Below are 19,865 nucleotides of genomic sequence, written 5' to 3' on the forward strand. Positions count from 1 at the left end.
TAAACATGTCTGTCCATTCAAATACACACAATGTACACATCTGTCTGTTCATTCAGATAATGTAAACATTTGTTTATCCATTCACATACTCATAATGTAAACATCTGTCTGTCCATTCAAATACACACAATGTACACATATGTCAGTCCAATCACATAATGTAAACATTTGTTTATCCATTCACATACTCATAATGTAAACATCTGTCTGTCCATTCAAATACACACAGTGTACACATATGTCAGTCCAATCACATACACATAATGTGCACATCTGTCTGTCAATTCACATACACATAATGTGAACACCTGTCTATCCATTCACATACTCATAATGTAAACATGTGTATGTCCATACAAATACACACAATGTACACATTTGTCTGTCCATTCACATAATGTGAATGCCTGTCTGTCCATTCACATACTCATAATGTAAACATTAGTATGTCCATTGAAATACACACAATGTATACATATGTCTGTCCATTCACGTACACATAATGTGAACACTTGTCTGTCCATTCACATACTCATAATGTAAACATTTGTATGTCCATTAAAATACACACAACGTCCACATCTGTCTGTCCATTCACATACACATGTGAACATCTGTCTGTCCATTGAAATACACACAATGTAAACATCTGTCTGTCCATTCAAATACCCACAATGTACACATCTGTCTGTCCATTCACATAATGTACACATCTGTCTGTCCATTCACGTACACATACTGTAAACATCTGTCTATCCATTCACATACTCATAATGGAATTATCTGACTGTCCATTCAGATATACACAATGTACATATATGTCCGTCCATTCACATAGTGTAAACATATGTCCATCCATTCACATACTCATCGTGTAAACATTTGTCTGTCCATTCAAATACACACAATGTACACATATGTCTGTCCATTCACATACACATCATGTAAACATCTGTCTATCCATTCACATACTCATCATGTAAACATCTGTCTGTCCATTCAAATACCCACAATGTACACATCTGTCTGTCCATTCACATAATGTACACATCTGTCTGTCCATTCATATAATGTACACATCTGTCTGTCCATTCACGTACACATACTGTAAACATCTGTCTATCCATTCACATACTCATAATGAAATTATCTGACTGTCCATTCAGATATACACAATGTACATATATGTCCGTCCATTCACATAGTGTAAACATATGTCCATCCATTCACATACTCATCGTGTAAACATTTGTCTGTCCATTCAAATACACACAATGTACACATATGTCTGTCCATTCACATACACACAATGTACACATCTGTCTGTCCATTCACATAATGTACACATTTGTTTATCCATTCACATACTCATAATGTAAACATCTGTCTGTCCATTCAAATACACATAATGTAAACATTTGTACGTCCATTCAAATACACACAACGTCCACATCTGTCTGTCCATTCACATACACATAATGTGAACACCTGTCTGTCCATTCACATACTCATTATGTAAACATTTGTATGTCCATTCAAATACACACAATGCACACATCTGTCTGTCCATTCACATACACATAATGTAAACATATGTCTGTCCATTCACATACACATACTGTAAACATCTGTCCATCCATTCACATACTGATCATGTAAACATATGTCTGTCCATTCAAATACACACCTGTCTGTCCATTCACATAATGTAAACATTTGTTTATCCATTGACATACTCATAATGTAAACATCTGTCAGTCCAATCAAATACAAATAATGTGCACAGCTGTCTGTCCATTCAAATACACAAAATGTAAACATCTGTCTGTCTATTTAAATACGCACAATGTACACATCTGTCTGTCGCCCCATCCTTGTTTGTGAATGACTGAGCGTTTCATGGAAGCTGCTTTTATGCCCAATCATGGCACCCACCTGTTCCCCAATTAGCCTGCTCACCTGCGGGATGTTCCAAATAAGTGTTTGATGAGCACTCAACTTTCTCAGTCTTTTTTGCCACTTGTGCCAGCTTTTTTGGAAACATGTTGCAGGCGTCAAATTCCAAATGAGCTAATATTTGCAAAAAAAATAAGTTCGAACGTTAAGTATCTTGTCTTTGCTTGTCATCAAGGGTTGGAATTGGGGGTTAAATCCCCAAAAATGATTCCCGGGCGCGGCCACCGCTGCTGCTCACTGCTCCCCTCACCTCCCAGGGGGTGCACGAGGGGATGGGTCGAATGCAGAGGACACATTTCACCACACCTAGTGTGTGTGTGACAATCATTGCTACTTTAACTTTAACTTAAATCTTTCAGCACCACACTATTCGATTCAATTCTTGCGGGTAACGATTCGATTCAGAATCGATTCTCGTTTTTTGTTTTTTTATAACAATGAGTGCCAGTTCTATGATTGACAACATTCTTCCATAAAATAGACCAAACAGCCCTGATACATTTCTATATGACTTAAAAGAATACAAAAAAACTGAATAAACATCCTTCAAGTCTGCTGATTCCAGCATTTTTCCCAGGGGTGGTATACATCATATCAGGTAGAGACAAGTGATTAAACCGAAATCCCGCCGTACCTCTTGTGGAGGGGGGGCGTGGTCGGCGCGCCTCCTGCAGGAATGGGGTGTGTATGGCCTGGCCTCGAAGCCAACGGCAGGTGAGTAGATTGCCCAGCTGGGGCTGGTTTATCTAATCCCATGTCGCCTTCATTAGCACATACTTGCCAACCCTCCCGAATTTTCCGGGAGACTCCCGAAATTCAGCGCCTCTCCCGAAAACATCCCGGGACAAATATTCTCCCGAAAATCTCCCGATTTTCAGCCGGAGCTGGAAGCCACGCCCCCTCCAGCTCCATGCGGACCTAAGTGAGGAAAGCCTTTTTTCATGACGGGAGGACAACAGGGTGACAAGAACTAAATCATACAGACTAGAGATAAATTGTACTATTATGTTTATCTTACCTAAAAATAAATATATTTATTATTAAAAAATAAAAAATAAACTAAATACATGTTTACTATATTTTGCTAAAAACATCAAAATTAATTGTATTTTTATTTGTATTTTTTCCTGACTCCTTATTACATCCAGCCATAGAATTATACATTAAAATAAACATATTTGAAATAATTGATTTTAAATTATCATAATAATTCATTTAAAATGACCATATTTAAATGTTAAAATAATTGCTTGTTTATCAACAACTTTAGCATTTTATTCATTACATTTTGAAACTCTCAGAAGCCAAGTTATGTTATATTCCTTAATATTTATTTATGCAAGTTTGAAGTATCAATTATCTAAACACAGTTTTGTTTGCATATTTTCAGGATGTAGATATCTATATCTATCTATCTATCTATCTATCTATATATATATATATATATATGTATGAAATACTTGACTTGGTGAATTCTAGTTGTCAATATACTCCTCCCCTCTTAACCACGTCCCCAACCACGCCCCGCCCCACCCCCAACCACGCCCCCACCTCCCGAAATCGGAGGTCTCAAGGTTGGCAAGTATGCATTAGCAGCAGCCGGCCCGAGACACGTCGTTGGAGTTGGAGCCAGAGAAAGAGAGAGAGACACGCCGGACTGAAAAGTCCTAACTATATACTGCTGGAAAGCAAACCATACCGGTGTATGAAATTAAAAGACTTGATCCAACCTGTCTACCGGGCGTCAGGGGAACCCGCCACAAGCAGAGACTTTCCCGCCTCTGCATTGTTCAATTAATTCCACTCTGACATTGTCAATCAAAGGCGATCTTTTATGCAAGTTCTACTGTAGCTAAACTACCGTATTTTTCGGATTATAAATCGCAGGATTTAGACGGTGTACCTATTGTTGTGGCCTTCGAGCGTATTAATACGTTTTTATCCGTCCACGTCGGGCCTTTAAAAGTGACCTTGCCGCGGATTTGAGCACGGCCGTGACATTAGCCCATTGCTGCGGCGTGTCACGCTTAACCGCCGTTCCAAGGACGGCGCACCGCCTCTGTGAGCACGCGTGTTTTCCTCATTTGGAGCTTTGCTTCGAACGAGATCAGGTCATTAACATAGTAATTCCACTCTGTGTGTGTGTGTGTGTGTGTGTGTGTGTGTGTGTGTTCTGATGCAGGAAGAGTAATGAGATGTGCGAATTGACGGACAGAGAAGATTTTTCCCATAGGAAATAAGGGCAACGGAAATATTCGATTCCCGGGTAAAACGGTGTGTTCATCATGAAAGGTTTATTAAAGGGGAACATTATCACCAGACCTATGTAAGCGTCAATATATACCTTGATGTTGCAGAAAGAAGATAAAAAAGCCTTGCCTGTACCGGAAGTAGCAGACGAGTAGCGTGACGTCACAAGTTGTGGAGCTCCTCACATCCGCACATTGTTTACAATCATGGCCACCAGCAGCGAGAGCGATTCGGACCGAGAAAGCGACGATTTCCTCATTAATATGAGCGAGGATGAAAGATTTGTGGATGAGGAAAGTGAGAGTGAAGGACTAGAGGGCAGTGGGAGCGATTCAGATAGGGAAGATGCTGTGGGACCTGATATTCAGCTGGGAATGACTAAAACAGTAAATAAACACAAGACATATATATACTCTATTAGCCACAACACAACCAGGCTTATATTTAATATGCCACAAATTAATCCCGCATAACAAACACCTCCCCCCTCCCGTCCATATAACCCGCCAATACAACTCAAACACCTGCACAACACACTCAATCCCACAGCCCAAAGTACCGTTCACCTCCCCAAAGTTCATACAGCACATATATTTCCCCAAAGTCCCCAAAGTTACATGCACATAGCGGCACGCACGTACGGGCAAGCGATCAAAAGTTTGGAAGCCGCAGCTGCATGCGTACTCACGGTACCGCGTCTGCGCATCCAACTCAAAGTCCTCCTGGTAAGAGTCTCTGTTGTCCCAGTTCTCCACAGGCCAATGGTAAAGCTTGACTGTCATCTTCCGGGAATGTAAACAATGAAACACCGGCCGTGTTTGTGTTGCTGCAGTCGCCCGCAATACACCGCTTCCCACCTACAGCTTTCTTCTTTGCTGTCTCCATTGTTCATTGAACAAATTGCAAAAGATTCACCAACACAGATGTCCAGAATACTGTGGAATTTTGGGATGAAAACAGACGACTTAATAGCTTAATCATACCGAGACGTTTTCAGCAGGATATTTTGCGCAAAATTTAAAATTGCACTTTAGTAAACTAACCCGGCCGTATTGGCATGTGTTGCAATGTTAAGATTTCATCATTGATGTATAAACTATCAGACTGCGTGGTCGGTAGTAGTGGGTTTCAGTAGGCCTTTAATCTTACTTAGATTTCAGTTTTTAGACTTAGACTTCCTTTTTATTGTCATTCAAATTTGAACTGTACAGCACAGATAAAAACGAAATTTCGTTACATAAGCTCATGGTAGTGCAGGATAAAAAAGCAATAAGGTGCATATATAAATAAATAAATATATATAAATAATATATATAATATATATATAAAACAAATAAATATATATAAATAAATAAATAGATTACTGTACAGATAAATATATTGCACTTTTTCACATGCGTCCAAGTTTATGGATGTATGTTATATTGTCTTTTTTATTCCAGCGAGTTAATCCATTTTGGGGGGAGTTGAGGGGATAATTTAATTATGATGCGTTCAAGAGTCTTACGGCCTGAGGGAAGAAGCTGTTACAGAACCTGGAGGTTCTGCTTCGGAGGCTGCGGAACCTCTTTCTAAAGTCCAGCAGTGAAAACAGTCCTTGGTGGGGGTGGGAGGAGTCTTTGCAGATTTTCTGAGCCATGGTCAGGCAGCGGCTTTTTGCGATCTCCTGGATAGGAGGAAGAGGAGTCCTGATGATCTTTTCCGCCGTCCTCACCACTCTCTGGAGAGACTTCCAGTCTGAGGCACTGCAGGCTCCAGTCCAGACAGAGATGCTTTTGGTCAGCAGGCTCTCTATAGTCCCTCTGTAGAATGTGCTGAGAACAGGGGGAGGGAGCTGTGCTCTTTTCATCCGACGCAAAAAGTGCATGCGCTGCTGAGCTCTTTTTACAAGAGCTCCTGTGTGTAGGGACCAGGTTATATTGTCAGTTATCTGCACCCCCAGGAACTTGGTGCTGCTTACTATCTCCACTGCTGTGCCGTTGGATGTAGAGTGGAGCGTGGCTGGACTGGTGCTTCCTGAAGTCAACGATGATCTCCTTGGTCTTGTTGACATTCAGGACCAGGTTGTTGGTTCTGCACCAGTCAACCAGATATTTCACCTCCTCCCTGTAGTCCATGTCGTTGTTGTCACGGATGAGGCCCACTACTGTCGTGTCGTCTGCATACTTCACAATGTGGTTAGTAGTGGACCTGGCGCAGCAGTCATGAGTCATCAACGTGAACAGCAGTGGACTCAGGACGCAGCCCTGGGGGGAGTCGGTGCTCAGGGAGATGGCACTGGAGGTGTTGTTGCCCACTCTCACAGATTGTGGTCTATCTGTGAGGAAGTCAAGCAGCCAGTTGCAAAGGGGGGTACTGAATCCAAGGGGGACCAGTTTGCTCACCAAGTGCTGCGGGATGATGGTGTTGAATGCTGAGCTGAACAACATCCGCACGTGTGTGTCCTTTCCTTCCAGATGTTCTAAGCTCAGGTGGAGTGCAGAGGAGATGGCGTCCTCTGTGGAGCGGTTAGGGCGATAAGCAAACTGGTATGGGTCCAATGTGGGGGGGAAGTCTGGAGACAATATATTCCTTTACCAGCCTCTCGAAGCACTTCATTATGATGGGGGTGAGTGCAACAGGGCGATAATCATTGAGGGAGGAGATTGTGGGTTTTTTTTGGCACTGGAATGATTGTGGCCGTCTTAAAACATGATGGTACCACAGCCTGGGTCAGCGAGATGTTGAAGATGTCTGTGAGAACCCCAGCCAGCTGGTCTGCACATCCCTTAAGCACCTTGCCCGGAATGTCATCAGGTCCCGGTGCTTTCCGGGGGTTCACTCTCCTCAGGGTTTTCCGGACATCCGCTATATCCAGGTTGAGCGGTTGCTCATCAGGGCGAGGGATGGATTTTCTCGCCGGAGTGGTGTTAAGTGCCTCAAACCTTGCAAAGTAGTTGTTAAGATCATCTAGGAAGCTGATACTGTTGTCACAGGGACAGGGGGCAGCTTTATAGTCCGTGATGACCTGTATGCCCTGCCACATTCGTCTAGTGTTTGTAGGGTTTTCGAAGAAGTCCTGCACTTTCTGACTGTGAGCACGCTTTGCAACCTTAATGGCACGGTTCCAGTTAGCTCTGGCAGATTTTAATGCCACCATGTCGCCAGACTTGAAAGCCTTGTTCCGAGCCTTCAGCATTGCACGTACCTCACTGTTCATCCAGGGTTTCTCGTTGGCCCGTGTGGGGATGTTCTTGATCACACTGACATCCTCCATGCACTTCTGAATGTATGTGGACACAGACTTTGCATACTCCTCCACACATGTGTGGTGATTTTCGGTGGCGGCTGCCTTGAACATGTCCCACCCAGTCTGTGGTTTTGAAGCAGTCTTGTAATGCTGACATTGCTCCCTCTGGCCAGGTCCTCATCTGCTGCACTGTAGCTTGCTTCCTGATCAGCAGGGGCTTATATGCAGGAATTAGCATCACAGATAGATGGTCTGAGGAGCCGAGGTGGGAGCGTGGTGCAGCTTTATACGCCTGTTTAATATTACTATACACCAAGTCCAGCTTGCTTCCACCCCTGGTTGCAAAATTCACATATTGATGGAAATGAGGGAAAAATGTTTTCATGTTAGCTTGATTAAAATCCCCTGCCCCGATGAAAACTCCCTCTGGATGTGTAGTTTGCAGTTCATTGATGGAGCAGTACAAAGCATTCAAAGCTTCTTTGGTGGAATGTACACTACTGTGAAGATCATAGCACTGAATTCCCTGGAAAATAAAATGGCCTGCATTTTATAGTTAATAGTTCAACATCAGGAAAGCAGTGACGTGATACTATCTTCCCATTATTGCACCACCGCCTCGGGATGTACCAGTGATTTGCTCCTGTCCGACTGAAACATAGTTAGCCCCTCGATGCTAACTGCCTCGTCCGGAACGGATGATTTCAACCACGTTTCTGTGAGAAATATGGCGCGGCAGTCTCTCATCTCACGTCTTGCATTTAAATCCAGCTTCAGGTAGTCCAGTCTGTTCTCCAGGGAGCGGACGTTTGAAAGCAGGATGGAAGGAAGCGGCGTTCTGTGGGGATTAGCCTTTAGCTTTGTTGTTAGCCCCGCTTCTGCTTCCGATCACACCGCTTACGTGTCTTCCGTTGACGGTCCCCGCTGGTACTTGACTCCGCTGCTTCAAAGGCCGCTGGATGTAGCCGGCGAAGTATTCCCATGCTCGCGAGGAGGTCCAACATACACGCATCTTTCAGTCCAAAAACGGCCCGATCTAGCCACATCCAGAATTGTCTGTCGGTCGTATGTGACCACGGAGTGTCCACGCTGTAAGCCAGCCATGAAATATGAATAATTGTCCGGTATTGCTCCAAAACCTGTATGTACCTTTCAGCATTCACAGATGTGTAAGTTACCCATGTCTTGGGCACTAATACACCCCCATACCATCACAGATACTGGCTTTTCAACTTTGCGCCTAGAACAGTCTGGATGGTTCTTTTCCTCTTTGGTCCGGAGGACACGACGTCCACAGTTTCCAAAAACAATTTGAAATGTGGACTCGTCAGACCACAGAACACTTTTCCACTTTGTATCAGTCCATCTTAGATGAGCTCAGGCCCAGCGAAGCCGATGGTGTTTCTGGGTGTTGTTGATAAACGGTTTTCGTCTTGCATAGGAGAGTTTTCGAGTTTTAACATGCACTTATAGACGTACCGACGAACTGTGGTTACTGACAGTGGTTTTCTGAAGTGTTCCTGAGCCCATGTGGTGATATCCTTTACACACTGATGTCGGTTTTTGATGCAGTACCGCTTGAGGGATCGAAAGTCACGGGCTTAGCTGCTTACGTGCAGTGATTTCTCCAGATTCTCTGAACCCTTTGATGATATTACGGACCGTAGATGGTGAAATCCCTAAATTCCTTGCAATAGCTGGTTGAGAAATGTTGTTCTTAAACCATACTTGCCAACCCTCCCGAATTTTCCGGGAGACTCCCGAAATTCAGCGCCTCTCCCGAAAACCTCCCGGGACAAATATTCTCCCGAAAATCTCCCGATTTTCAGCCGGAGCTGGAAGCCACGCCCCCTCCAGCTCCATGCGGACCTGAGTGAGGACAGCCTTTTTTCACGACGGGAGGACAACAGGGTGACAAGAACTAAATCATCCAGACTAGAGATAAATTGTATTATTATGTTTATCTTACCTAAAAATAAATATATTAATAAAAAAAAAAAAAAAACTAAATACATGTTTACTATATTTTGCTAAAAACATCAAAATTAATTGTATTTTTATTTGTATTTTTTCCTGACTCCTTATTACATCCAGCCATAGAATTATACATTAAAATAAACATATATGAAATCATTGATTTTAAATTATCATAATAATTCATTTAAAATGACCATATTTAAATATTAAAATAATTGCTTGTTTATCAACAACTTTAGCATTTTATTCATTACATTTTGAAACTCTCAGAAGCCAAGTTATATTCCTTAATATTTATTTATGCAAGTTTGAAGTATCAATTATCTAAACACAGTTTTGTTTGCATATTTTCAGGATGTAGATATCTATCTATCTATCTATATATATATATATATGTATGTATGTATGAAATACTTGACTTGGTGAATTCTAGCTGTCAATATACTCCTCCCCTCTTAACCACGCCCCACCCCACCCCACCCACCCCCGACCACGCCCCCACCCCCCACCTCCCGAAATCGAGGTCTCAAGGTTGGCAAGTATGTCTTAAACTGTTGAGTCCTATCTCTTGACCAAGCCTGACAAGCCCATAAATCACTTTATGGATGGCAGGTACTTTTTTGCCTCTGGGTTACAGCGACTGAATAATTGGGGGGGGGGGGTTGAAGAAGCGCATTTAATCGATATTTTCTGCAAAGATTGAACTGTTCCTGAATGTTCAATGTATGCCGTGCAACTAATCAGGATGTTTGTGTGTGTGTGTGTGTGTGGTCAAATGTCTCCTTTTTATCGGCACTTGGGAATAAATGAGCCCATTTAACCGAGCATTGATTAGAGGAAGGCACTGAAACACTGTAAACTACTGTCAAGGCAGTTAAAACACACACACACACACACACACACACACACACACACACACACACACACACACACGCACACACACACACACAAAAGCACCATCACGCAATCACCAGCTATTGTGCGTGTTGAACGAGCTTGTTTGCTCTCGCCGGGTCCTTTTTTGCGAAGTAAGTTCCAATCTGAATTCATTGGGGACATTTTTGCTTGAAAGATCAGGAGCCTCATCAACAAGCGCGCGCGTTCTATTACTCATCCCCGCGCTGCATTTGCATGCAAATTGCCAAGAAGCAGTAGGAAGTAAACAAACTCGTGCACTTAGGGAGACCGGTTGCGTTGAATTACAAACCCCGTTTCCATATGAGTTGGGAAATTGTGTTAGATGTAAATATAAACGGAATACAATGATTTGCAAATCATTTTCAACCCATATTCAGTTGAATATGCTACAAAGACAACATATTTGATGTTCAAACTCATAAACTTTTTTTTTTGTTGCAAATAATCATTAACTTTACGTGACAAAGAAATTGGGGAAGGTGGCAATAAATACTGATAAAGTTGAGGAATGCTCATCAAACACTTATTTGGAACATCCCACAGGTGAACAGGCAAATTGGGAACAGGTGGGTGCCATGATTGGGTATAAAAGTAGATTCCATGAAATGCTCAGTCATTCACAAACAAGGATGGGGCGAGGGTCACCACTTTGTCAACAAATGCGTGCGCAAAGTGTTGAACAGTTTAAGAAAAACCAATCTCAAGCAGCTATTGCAAGGAATTTAGGGATTTCACCATCTACGGTCCGTAATATCATCAAAGGGTTCAGAGAATCTGGAGAAATCACTGCACGTAAGCAGCTAAGCCCGTGACCTTCCATCCCTCAGGCTGCACTGCATCAACAAGCGACATCAGTGTGTAAAGGATATCACCACATGGGCTCAGGAACACTTCAGAAACCCACTGTCAGTAACTACAGTTGGTCGCTACATCTGTAAGTGCAAGTTAAAACTCCTACGCAAGGCGAAAACCGTTTATCAACAACACCCAGAAACGCCGTCGGCTTCGCTGGGCCTGAGCTCGTCTGAGATGGACTGATACAAAGTGGAAAAGTGTTCTGTGGTCTGACAAGTCCACATTTCAAATTGTTTTTGGAAACTGTGGACGTCGTGTCCTCCGGATCAAAGAGGAAAAGAACCATCCGGATTGTTATAGGCGTAAAGTTGAAAAGCCAGCATGTGTAATGGTATGGGGGTGTATTAGTGCCCAAGACATGGGTAACTTACACAGCTGTGAAGGCGCCATTAATGCTGAAAGGTACATACAGGTTTTGGAGCCATCCAAGCAACGTTACCATGGACGCCCCTGCTTATTTCAGCAAGACAATGCCAAGCCACGTGTTATATCAACGTGGCTTCATAGTAAAAGAGTGCGGGTACTGGACTGGCCTGCCTGTAGTCCAGACCTGTCTCCCATTGAAAATGTGAAGCCTAAAATACCACAACGGAGACCCCCGGACTGTTGAACAACTTAAGCTGTACATCAAGCAAGAATGAGAAAGAATTCCACCTGAGAAGCTTCAAAAATGTGTCTCCTCAGTTCCCAAACGTTTACTGAGTGTTGTTAAAAGGAAAGGCCATGTAACACAGTGGTGAACATGCCCTTTCCCAACTACTTTGGCACGTGTTGCAGCCATGAAATTCCAAGTTAATTATTATTTGCAAAAAAAAAAAAAAAAGTTTATGAGTTTGAACATCAAATATGTTGTCTTTGTAGTGCATTCAACTGAATATGGGTTGAAAAGGATTTGCAAATCATTGTATTCCGTTTATATTTACATCTAACACAATTTCCCAACTCATATGGAAACGGGGTTTGTAGATTTACTGACTCAGTTTGTTTCCTGAAATGGGCCGTGTTCTCAAAAACCCGGTAGTGAGCCGTGACATTGGCGTACCATTACACCACTACTAAACCCGCTTTGGTCGGACCTCGAGGCCATGTTGAGAACCCAACAGTGCAGGCTTCATCCCAAAGTCTCTGGGCGCTCCTGTAATTGCTTTCCGACCTGCGGCGTCCAGAGCGTGTGCTCACTTTCTCCCCTATCAGCGGGAGGGCAGCGGCATTCGATGAAAGGTCTCTGGCATGATTCCTCACACGGCGGTGGGAGCAGGCTCCTCGCACGCCCCCTCACCCCCTCCTGTGTTAAGCGGCGAGGCACACGAGTGAACGCGGTGGGAAGAACATCCCGGCATTCCAGAAGACAGCAGGTGTGCTGTGTTAGCGCGCCGCGTGATAAAACCAAATGGTTCAGGAGAGCGGTGCAAGTCGGCGGAACGTTCCTACTGGGGCCCGCACTACAGAAACACAGTGCTTCGTACTCCAAGTGCTTTGGGGGTTCTTTTTTAGACAAAGAAGAATATTATCGGCCGATAAATGCTTTAAAATGTAATATCGGAAATTATCGGTATCGTTTTTTTTTTTAATCTGTATCGTTTTTTTTGTTTTTGTTTTTGTATTAAATCAACATAAAAAACACAAGATACACTTACAATTATTACACCAACCCAAAAAACCTCCCTCCCCCATTCACACTCATTCACACAAAAGTGTTGTTTCTTTCTGTTATTAATATTCTGGTAGGTTCCTACATTATATATCAATATATATCAATACAGTCTGCAAGGGATACAGTCCGTAAGCACACATGATTGTGCGTGCTGCTGGTCCACTAATAGTTAACCTTTAACAGTTAATTTTGCTCATTTTCATTAATTACTAGTTTCTATGTAACTGTTTTTATATTGTTTTACTTTCTTTTTTATTCAAGAAAATGTTTTTAATTTATTTATCTTATTTTATTTTATAAATTAAAAAAAAAAAGTACCTTATCTTCACCATACCTGGTTGTCCAAATTAGGCATAATAATGTGTTAATTCCACGACTGTATATATCGGTATCGGCTGATATCGGTATCGGTAATTAAGTATAGTGTATGGATATCGGCAAAAAGCCATTATCGGACATCCCTAATATTTAATGATTTGATTAATTATTTCAATATTTAATTATTTCAATGATTAATTATTGAAACATGAAATAATTAAATGGTGAAATAAGTAATTACATTTAGATATAGTTAAATAATGAAATAAATGATCAAATGGTTAAATGATTAAAAAGTTAAATAAGTACTTATTTTATTAATTTTTTTAAAAAGGACCTTATCTTCACCATACCTGGTTGTCCAAATTAGGCATAATAATGTGTTAATTCCACGACTGTATATATCGGTTGATATCGGTATCGGTAATTAAGGGTTTGGTCAATCTCGGAATATCGGATATCGGCAAAAAGCCATTATCGGACATCCCTAACGGTTAGTAATACCGTCTAATTTTTTTATTACGGGAAAAAAACAAACGTAATGTATTAATGCATTTTAGGCAAGAGGAAGTCAGGCGCCTGCGCACTATGGCTTGATAATTATGGCGGACAAACTACACGGACTTTGCTCTGGAGATTTTCCCTCGGAGTAAATAGAGCCAAGCGCTTGGTTTAATGTCATTTTCGTCTATAAAAATTAGGGATGTCCGATAATGGCTTTTTGTCGATATCCGATATTGTCCAACTCTTTAATTACCGATACCGATATATACAGTCGTGGAATTAACACATTATTATGCCTAATTTGGACAACCAGGTATGGTGAAGATAAGGTCCTTTTTTTTGAAAATTAATAAAATAAAATAAGATAAATAAATGAAAAACATTTTCTTAAATAAAAAAGAAAGTAAAACAATATAGAAACAGTTACACAGAAACTAGTAATTAATGAAAATGAGTCAAATTAACTGTTAAAGGTTAGTACTATTATCAATCAATCAATGTTTATTTATACAGCCCTAAATCACAAGTGTCTCAAAGGGCTGCACAAGCCACAACGACATCCTCAGTACAGAGCCCACATAAGGGCAAGGAAAAACTCACCCCAGTGGGACGTCGATGTGAATAACTATGAGGAACCTTGGAGAGGACCGCATATGTGGGTAACCCCCCCCTCTAGGGGAGACCGAATGCAATGGATGTCGAGTGGGTCTGACATAATATTGTGAGAGTCCAGTCCATAGTGGATCCAACATAATAGTAAATTACTATTATGTTGGTCGTATTAGTGGACCAGCAGCACGCACAATCATGTGTGCTTACGGACTGTATCCCTTGCAGACTGTATTGATATATATTGATACATAATGTAGGAACCAGAATATTAATAATACTACAATCACCGGGAATTCTTCAGTTAACATCTCAACCGGTGATTAAAGTGGTAACGGGTGTTTAAAGGCAAAGGCTCCATGTGCTGATTGATATTGAAATATCGTCAACGCCGATACCAGGGCTCCAATTTAACCCTGGCAACTGTGGCAAAAGCCGCGACCGCCCTTGTGACTTGCCGTAAATGCCCTAAGAAAATGACCAACATCGACGGCAACAACATGCCGTGGCCGCCCTTGACTTTGTACTTGTTAATGGACCAGGGATGATCCGCGATAAAATTCCCGACGGTTAGTAGAGAATATCGGCAGGCCGATACTATCGGCCGATAAATACTTTAAAATGTAATATCGGAAATTATCGGAATATTTTTTTTTTTTTATTATCGGTATCGTTTTTGTTGTTGGTTTTTTTTTTTTTTTTTGTATTTAATCAACATAAAAAACACAAGATACACTTACAATTAGTGCACCAACCCAAAAAACCTCCCTCCCCCATTCACACTCATTCACACAAAAGGGTTGTTTCTTTCTGTTATTAATATTGTGGTTCCTACATTATATATCAATATATATCAATACAGTCTGCAAGGGATACAGTCCGTAAGCACACATGATTGTGCGTGCTGCTGGTCCACTAATAGTACTAACCTTTAACAGTTAATTTTACTCATTTTCATTAATTACTAGTTTCTATGCAACTGTTTTTATATTGTTTTACTTTCTTTTTTCCATCCATCCATTTTCTACCGCTTATTCCCTTTTGGGGTCGCGGGGGGCGCTGGAGCCTATCTCAGCTTTTTTATTCAAGAAAATGTTTTTAATTTATTTATCTTATTTTATTTATTTTTTTAAAAAGGACCTTATCTTCACCATACCTGGTTGTCCAAATTAGGCATAATAATGTGTTAATTCCACGACTGTATATATCGGTTGATATCGGTATCGGTAATTAAGGGTTTGGTCAATCTCGGAATATCGGATATCGGCAAAAAGCCATTATCGGACATCCCTAACGGTTAGTAATACCGTGTAATTTTTTTATTACCGAAAAAAAAACCCCCGTAATGTATTAATGCATTTTAGGCAAGAAGAAGTCAGGCGCCTGCGCAGTATGGCTTGATAATCATGGCGGACAAACTACACGGACTTTGCTCTGGAGATATTCCTTCGGAGTAAATGGAGCCAAGCGCTTGGTTTTATGTCATTTTTCTCTATAAAAATTAGGGATGTCCGATAATGGCTTTTTGCCGATATCCGATATTGTCCAACTCTTTAATTACCGATACCGATATATACAGTCGTGGAATTAACACATTATTATGCCTAATTTGGACAACCAGGTATGGTGAAGATAAAGTCCTTTTTAAAAAAAAAAAAAATAAGATAAATAAATTAAAAACATTTTCTTGAATAAAAAAGAAAGTAAAACAATATAAAAACAGTTACACAGAAACTAGTAATTAATGAAAATGAGTAAAATTAACTGTTAAAGGTTAGTACTATTAGTGGACCAGCAGCACGCACAATCATGTGTGCTTACGGACTGTATCCCTTGCAGACTGTATTGATATATATTGATATATAATGTAGGAACCACAATATTAATAACAGAAAGAAACAACCCTTTTGTGTGAATGAGTGTAAATGTGGGAGGAAGGTTTTTTGGGTTGGTGCACTAATTGTAAGTGTATCTTGTGTCTTTTATGTTGATTAAATACAAAAAAAAAAAAAAAACGATACTGATACCGATATTTAAAAAACCTGATACCGATCATTTCCAATATTACATTTTAAAGCATTTATCGGCCGATAGTATCGGCCTGCCGATATTCTACTAACCGTCGGGAATTTTATCGCGGATCATCGTTTTACTGTTGTAATGTTTTTAATTTATTTATCTTATTTTATTAATTTATTTAAAAAGGACCTTATCTTCACCATACCTGGCATAATAATGTGTTAATTCCACGACTGTATATATCAGTTGATATCGGTATCGGTTGATATCGATATCGGTAATTAAGCCATTATCGGACATCCCTAACGCTTAGTAATACCGTCTAATTTTTTTATTACCGAAAAAACCCCCGTAATGTATTAATGCATTTTAGGCAAGAGGAAGGCAGGCGCCTGCGCACTATGGCTTGATAATCATCGCGGACAAACTACACGGACTTTGCTCTGGAGATATTCCTTCGGAGTAAATGGAGCCAAGCGCTTGGTTTATTGTCATTTTCCTCTATAAAAATTAGGGATGTCCGATAATGGCTTTTTGTCGATATCCGATATTGTCCAACTCTTTAATTACCGATACCGATATCAACCGATACCGATATATGCAGTCGTGGAATTAACACATTATTATGCCTAATTTGGACAACCAGGTATGGTGAAGATAAGGTCCTTTTTTTTGAAAATTAATCAAATAAAATAAGATAAATAAATGAAAAACATTTTCTTAAATAAAAAAGAAAGTAAAACAATATAAAAACAGTTACATAGAAACTAGTAATGAATGAAAATGAGTAAAATTAACTGTTAAAGGTTAGTACTATTAGTGGACCAGCAGCACGCACAATCATGTGTGCTTACGGACTGTATCCCTTGCAGACTGTATTGATATATATTGATAGATAATGTAGGAACCAGAATATTAATAACAGAAAGAAACAACCCTTTTGTGTGAATGAGTGTAAATGGGGGAGGGAGGTTTTTTGGGTTGGTGCACTAATTGTAAGTGTATCTTGTGTTTTTTATGTTGATTTAATAAAAAACATAAAAATAAAAACAACAACAAAAAAACGATACCGATAATAAAAAAACCGATACTGATATTTTCCGATATTACATTTTAAAGCATTTATTGGCCGATATTATCGGCCTGCATCTCTAATAAAAATGTAAACATTGAGATAAAGGCATCATGAAATGACAAAAAGCTGATAAGTTGATATTAATAATGTATAAAAAATAGTTTAGATAGATAGATAGATAGATAGATAGATAGATAGATAGATAGATATACAGTATATATACAGCCGTAGTCAAAAGTTGACATACACTTGTAAAGAACATAATGTCATGGCTGTCTTGATATTCCAAAACATTCTACAACTGTTATTGTTTGATTGGAGCACATACTTGTCGGTTTGGTTCTTTTATGAATTTATTATGGGTCTACTGAAAATGTGACCAAATGTGCTGGGTCAAAAGTATACATTACATCAACGTTAATATTTTGTTATATGTCCTTTGGCAAGTTTCACTGCAATAAGGCGCTTTTGGTAGCCGTCCACAAGCTTCTGCTTGAATTTTTGACCACTCCTCTTGACAAAATTGGTGCAGTTCAGCTAAATTTGTTGGTTTTCTGACATGGACTTGTTTCTTCAGCATTGTCCACACTTTGGTAAGGCCATTATAAAACCTTAATTCTAGCCTGATTTAGCCATTCCTTGACCACTTTTGACATGTGACGGACTCTGATATTGCCAAAAGAAACAATAATGAAATACTAAACTATGTCTGTCTGTAAATAAATAAATAACAGTTCATAGCCGCTTTACTATGACCATTTTGTTTTCCTTCTCAATTGGTCATTTTGTCGCCCTTGAGGCCATACAACGATTCAGAGACAACACCAAGTGCCCTCAACAGTGGTTTTAAAAGGATACATTATTTTCTAGAACAACGGCGTCAAACTAAAGTACCGGGAACCGGATCTGTGTGACCAGCAAACGCCTGGAAATAATGTGCGTCGATAAAGCACTTCATCTTTCTCGCTAGATGTATTTGTTCTTTCAATTACGACAGAACGACTGCACTCATGCTCACACACAACTCCACGTGTCCGAAAAGGTGTAGGAAGAAACAGAGCTTTGATAATACTAACCCTTCTACATATCACAACAATCACAAATAGAGCTTTTAAATAGGGATGTCCGATAACGGCTTTTTTGCCGATATTGTCCAACTCTTAATTACCGATACCGATATATACAGTCGTAGAATTAACACATTATTATGCCTGATTTGGACAACCAGGTATGGTGAAGATAAGGTCCTTTTTAAAAAAATAAAATAAGATAAATAAATTAAAAACATTTTCTTGAATAAAAAAGAAAGTCAAACAATATAAAAACAGTTACATAGAAACTAGTAATTAATGAAAATGAGTAAAAATTAACTGTTAAAGGTAATTAAAGAGTTGGACAATATCGGATATCGGCAAAAAGCCATTATCGAACATCCCTAATTTTTATAGAGGAAAATGACATTAAACCAAATGTTTGGCTCCATTTACTCCGAGGGAAAATCTCCAGAGCAAAGTCCGTGTAGTTTGTCCGCCATGATTATCAAGCCATACTGCGCAGGCGCCTGACTTCCTCTTGCCTAAAATGCATTAATACATTACGTTTTTTTTTTTCGGTAATAAAAAAATTAGACGGTATTACTAACCGTTAGGGATGTCCGATAATGGCTTTTTGCCGATATCCGATATTCCGCGATTGACCAAACCCTTAATTACCGATACCGATATCAACCGATATATACAGTCGTGGAATTAACACATTATTATGCCTAATTTGGACAACAAGGTATGGTGAAGATAAGGTCCTTTTTAAAAAAATTAATAAAATAAGATAAATTAAAAACATTTTCTTGAATAAAAAAGAAAGTAAAACAATATAAAAACAGTTACATAGAAACTAGTAATTAATGAAAATGAGTAAAATTAACTGTTAAAGGTTAGTACTATTAGTGGACCAGCAGCACGCACAATCATGTGTGCTTACGGACTGTATCCCTTGCAGACTGTATTGATATATAATGTAGGAACCAGAATATTAATAATACTACAATCACCGGGAATTCTTCAGTTAACATCTCAACCGGTGATTAAAGTGGTAACGGGTGTTTAAAGGCAAAGGCTCCATGTGCTGATTGATATTGAAATATCGTCAACGCCGATACCAGGTAGGGATGTCCCGATCCAGGTTTTTGCTCTTCCGATCCGATACCGATATTGTTTTTGCACTTCCGATCCGATACCGATACTGACCGATACCGATACTGGCCTATCGGAGCATGTATTAAAGTTTAAAGTTATTTAGCCTACTTAGTTGTCAGAATCATGTTGAAAAGGGTTTTAGTACTCTTGATAACAACTAGCCAGCTGAATTAGGGGAGTTTGAATAATACACAATGGTTGGTAACAAGAAACTGACCTGTTTATTCAAGGATAAACACAAAATAGACAAAATTATACATGACAAACAGAAATGGCATCATTGAACTAGGGCTGGGCGATATGGCC

The 19,865-nt window shown here is 40.0% G+C and overlaps 1 protein-coding gene across 1 annotated transcript in view; it reads right to left on the reverse strand.

Annotated features, from left to right (window-relative positions):
- Positions 1 to 9,164: 9,164 nt before the first annotated feature.
- LOC133572191 (Ig-like V-type domain-containing protein FAM187A) overlaps positions 9,165 to 19,865 on the reverse strand; it is a 31,284-nt gene continuing 20,583 nt past the window's right edge. The window contains exon 6 of the mRNA XM_061924989.2: positions 9,165 to 9,304. The gene's annotated coding sequence lies outside the window, so the exon portion shown is untranslated. The remainder of the gene's footprint in view (positions 9,305 to 19,865) is intronic.

The sequence above is a fragment of the Nerophis lumbriciformis genome, linkage group LG01, assembly GCF_033978685.3.
Source record: "Nerophis lumbriciformis linkage group LG01, RoL_Nlum_v2.1, whole genome shotgun sequence".
In the NCBI taxonomy this organism is placed as follows: Eukaryota; Metazoa; Chordata; class Actinopteri; order Syngnathiformes; family Syngnathidae; genus Nerophis; species Nerophis lumbriciformis.